Consider the following 4,915-nt stretch of genomic DNA (forward strand, 5'->3'; position numbering starts at 1 on the left):
AGGGAGGCGGCACCGGGATCCGCTGTCCCGAACCGGACGCCCCCGCCCCGCGCGCGCCCCGAGCCGCGAGAGCCGACGCGGGGCTGGCTGCACGCTTTCGGCCGCCCGCGGGTGGCGGCCTCTCGGCCCCGGCCCTCGGGGGCCGCGCGAAGCGGCTGCCGCAAGTCCCGGGAGGGCGGAAGTTCGGGGCCCGGGCGGCGGAGGCGCGGGCGCTGAGGTCGCGGCCCGCGGGGCCCCTGGCGCTGCTGGACGCCGCCCCCCGCGCCGCAGTCGGCTCGGGGACTCCGGCGGGTGAGGGCTTCCGCCGCCGTTGCGGTCGGGGCCACACACTCCCTGCAGGACGTGGCTCCCGGCCGAGCCGCACACCAGCCTCAAGCCCCCCGCTGTCCCGATCGTGGGTCCCGCCTCTCACCCGGCTGCTCAGCCTGAATCTGGCAGTGAACCCCCGGACAGGGCCGCCTGCGCACCCCTCTGCTGAGGGCAGTGAACTCTTCGGTAGAGGGGGCGCCTAGCCCCGTAATTCAACAAGTCCTTATGAGTACCTACTGTGAACAAATGACTGATGGAAATGGACTAGCTGTAGAGCCACGTCCATGAGGTTCATTCTTATAGATAACGTTTTTATTCGGCTCCACTGGGCTACTAAATATCAATAATTTTTTTTTTGCGGGGGTGGGGAGGGGTGAGAGGAGATGCATTGCTATGGTATTACTTATTTGAGAGATCCAAGTATGTTGTTGATGGAAGAAGCTATACCGACTAGGCAACTTGTAATTTTTTTTTTAACTAATTTTCTATCCTTCAAAAGCATTTTCGAATTCGTTTTAATAGGCTGAAGTTGGGTCTTCATTTCCCTTGGAAATGTCTCCAGTGTAATCCAGCAAGATTGGCGTTTGTCAAAGCTGAAACAATTACGATCGATTCACTTTCTCTAGCATGTTGTTTTATGCTTATTTTTCTCCAAAACAATGGAGAGAGTACAAAAAGCAACAGTGAAAGTTATCTTGAGGCTTTTATCCCTGTAATTAATGCATGCAAACAATAGGTCTTTATACATAGGTACAGGCAGGAAACCTACTTCCTCATTCACTCCTGGAGTGGGATATGTAGTTTTAGGCATAGCTAATACTTCACGGCTCAACATGTCCTTTAAATAACTTATTTTTTTATGTCTTAAAATATATTCCTATATGCAGTGGTAATGTCAACTGCTATCACTATAGCACATGTGGGCCCCTGCAGTGGATGAAATCCACACACTAAGATGATGTTCCGTGAGATCCATTGTCTAGAACGACTTTCGCATTTGTGTCTTTGCTAGTAATTCTGTAGAAGTGTGGCAAATGGTTGTGGTTAACTGGGCTGCTCATAATTAAAACAGATTGAGCAGAAAAAGAAATTTCATCAAAGCAATGTTTCTAATATAAACGTTTTCGAAAGTGTAAATAGCATTTCCAGGTACTAATCCCCAATTTTAATTATCATACACAGAGGTAAGGAATATACAGTTGAGTTGATTAGCCATACATTTAAAATCAGATGACTGACTAATCAATAGTAAAGGATTTTTTTTTGTACAGATGTTTCTTTTTTCTGTGTTCAGTTTCTTGGTTTTTGGTTTTTTGCTAAATAAGGCACACTGTTAAAACTGTAAGAAATTTTTACACTTAGAACATCTACAGAATAAAAACTTATGTATTCGTATTTTCATATATTCGGGTGCCAAAATAATTGAAGGATTTTTCTATAATGTAGCTGTCTTAATCTAAATTTAGAATTAAGATTTTTAAATCCCTAGTAATACTTTAAGCAAACACACATTATCAAAGGAAATGTAAAATTTGCATCAATGCAGCAAGCTGTTTTTCCCATCAAATTTAAGTGTACTGAAGAATTACCGGGTGACTAGCATTAAAACAAATTAGTGGAATTTAACAAATTGCCCAGAATTTTTATTTACTTCTCTCAAAAAACAAATTGTTCCAATTGTCTCACCAAAAACATGAGATGAATAACTTCTGCAAAATGAAGACAAATTCCATCATTAAACCAATGAGAAATACAAACATCAAAGTACCTGATGAATTGGTGAAATAAGTGATTTTGTAAAAAATGATTCTTAAAAATTAACCTTGGGCAATACGTTTCATGAAAAAATACTTGGTTTTTCTTTTACACATTTTCCTCCTAGAGCCAACCACTTGGGTTTGACATAAATTAATCCATTTTGTGAAACTGCAAAAAGACACACAGTTCTAAATTTCAGGCTGTATTCCTAGAAACCAAGTGTCTTCAGCTGGTTTAACAGAGGAGGCATTCCTTGCCATAATATCAGACCATTGGCGTATCAGGCAGTGGCTACATGGAACCTTAACATAAAGCATCCCCCATCACTAAAACCCATCTTTTGAATCACCTTTAGGCAAATAAATAAATGTGCAGATTGTTTTTGCACTTCCGACAGAAACATTAATCCAGCCAGCACTTTAAAGAAGGCCCGTTCATGTTTTGCGTAGTTAACTCTATCAAATCTATTCATTAAACATTTATTGAGCACTAAGACAATAAGCTCCCGTTAGAGGGAAATGGATGACTGGCTCCTTTTGATTAGGTCCCTTAAAGTAATATGAAATTGTAATTGTTAATCAACCTTACTTGAGAGTAAACGGAAACAGTAGAAAACAGTGAAAGGAAGGCGTGGTCTCCTCTGGACTCTATATGCGAATCTCCTTGGGAAGAACCCTCTCCCAGCAGAAAGGTAAGACTAAGTCATACTCCATGCATTTATAAACAATGAATCCTGACTCTCTAAGAATGCCTGTTAAAAATATCTCTTTTGACAACCTGAAAACACTGGACAATAACCAGGATCAGCTTTTCATTTAGCCGGTCACCGAGTGGGCTATTTATGGATTGGAGCTTTTGATTTGCAATACATCATCTCAGGGTTCAGTGTTATCTCTTGATTTCTTTCCAGCTGAACAGGCTAAGTAGTTGTAAATACTTCTTGTCAGACTACATGGTTGGCTATTCTCGCACACAGGAGTAATCTAGGAACCCACTGGGCAAATTCGGCAGAGAGCCACTGTGGAAAGCTTGCATCTAGTGTGTGCTGCAGACCAAGGGAGGGGTGGTGAAGGTGGTGGGAGGCGGTGGCCGTGGTGGTGGCGGCAGCGGTGGCAGCAGCAGTGGTAGTGATATTCATGGCCGCTTCAGTTATGCCAGGAACACTCTTCATGCTTGGGGTTATGTGTTCTCCAGGCCTTCATTGGTTCGACACAACAGTCCTTGCTAGACTGAGGAAGCACATTGTAATGGCTACCATAGAAAGTGAAGGAGAAGCAATGGACATATCATCCATGATAATCAAAGAGCACAAAGGTGTATGTTTTGTCACTGTTTCTAAGAACTAAGATAAATACCGCTGTGTTGCTAAGAAATTATGCTTTGGAGATATACTCCCCCCCCCAACATACAACATACACACACACACACACACACACACTATTAAAAATTTCAAAATGGTTGCAGATATTTCATTCACAAGAAGGTTAAAGGCGTTTCCCATCGAAAGAAGGATTAACTTACCCGAGGATTCTGGGACTGCAGATGTATACTGCGGCAAAATCCTAAATTCATCGAAAAAAATCATTTCTGGACTCCAGCTGCTAAAAATAATAGAATTATAGTAATTCATGAATAAGATTAAAACAAGCCATTTTCACATTCCAAAGTGTTCAGGAAAAAAAATGATTCTTTTCTTTTAACTCATTTCTTAAACAATGCAAATTTTAAAGTAGCTTTTCTTTCCCGAGCACGAAGCGCCATGAAATCGATAATTTTTGATCTTTCGTTTAGTAGGCAACATGGTGAGCTAGTTGCAGGGACTGCAGGCAGCAGACATGTTCTTGTCAGCTCAAAATTTTCATATTGTTTTTGAATCCATTGAGATTTGTAGATGTGATATCACCGTTTTTTTTTTTTTTTTGTCTTAGCTGGCACTAGGCAATAGGAACGCAAACCCTCAGTTTATCGACATAGGCATGTCTATTGCTTTATATATATTAAAAACAGGGAGTCTTACTGGATCTTAAACAAAAAATTATGTAAAAGGAGTGGCCGGTGTGATTATAATCCCATCATGCAGGGTCCACGGTTCCCATTTAGTGAAATTTCGCAGAGGGCAACTTCTTAAGAACATCCCTGCTGTGCAGAGTGAAAAGCATGAACAAACCAAAGACAGAATTCATCTGTGTTTATATTTTACAAACAATGAAAAACCTACTCTTTGTATGCCTCTTTTCCCCCATCTTATTATTTCATGAAAACTGCAGCATTTTCCCCGCCCCCACCCAAACACTCACCACCCCAGCACTGCAGTATTCCGTACCTCTTAGGCTTCGCCTCCGTCTCCTTTTTCGCTTTCACAAATTCTGCACGCGCCATCTTTGTGTGGGGCGATTCTTTGCTAATTTCAGTCACCCATTCTCTTACAAATCGGTTCAGAAATAGAAAATGATGGTGCGCTTTGGGGCTTCATGTGCCTAAATTTCTTTGTCTTCCCTTCTGACAATGAAAAATGGAAATGGCAGGGGGAGGGAAGCCAAAAAAAAAAAAGATTTCTATTAGTACCATAACCTGTTGTATACAGTGGTGATAAAAAATATTATTAACATAATAGCAACAGCTGCAGACTAAATAGGAGCTATGAGATAATTAATGTGCTACAACAAATTAATTTGCTGCAGGTGCCTCTGCTGTGAACCGAGTAACCCATGCCATATAAAGTCTAAATACAATTATGATTCCCCCCTCATGCTAAAACAAAATACAGAGCAAAATGTGTTATTTGGTAAATATTATGCATGCCTACTGTAAAAAAAAAAATCCTCCCCAGTCCCTTTCCTGTTCCCCA

The 4,915-nt window shown here is 41.8% G+C and overlaps 1 long non-coding RNA gene across 2 annotated transcripts; it reads right to left on the reverse strand.

Moving 5' to 3' along the window:
- Positions 1-1,860: 1,860 nt before the first annotated feature.
- LOC109377377 (uncharacterized) lies at positions 1,861-4,506 on the reverse strand. Of its 2 annotated transcripts, none has more exons than XR_002122860.1 (3): positions 4,391-4,506; positions 3,589-3,668; positions 1,861-3,296 (listed from the first exon to the last, which is right to left on the reverse strand). It is a non-coding gene; the product is annotated as an uncharacterized LOC109377377 (long non-coding RNA). The 2 variants fall into 2 exon arrangements; XR_002122861.1 differs by having other exon boundaries at positions 1,861-3,318.
- Positions 4,507-4,915: the final 409 nt, after the last annotated feature.

This window comes from Hipposideros armiger, unplaced genomic scaffold (genome assembly GCF_001890085.2).
Source record: "Hipposideros armiger isolate ML-2016 unplaced genomic scaffold, ASM189008v1 scaffold_18, whole genome shotgun sequence".
Taxonomy (NCBI): Eukaryota; Metazoa; Chordata; class Mammalia; order Chiroptera; family Hipposideridae; genus Hipposideros; species Hipposideros armiger.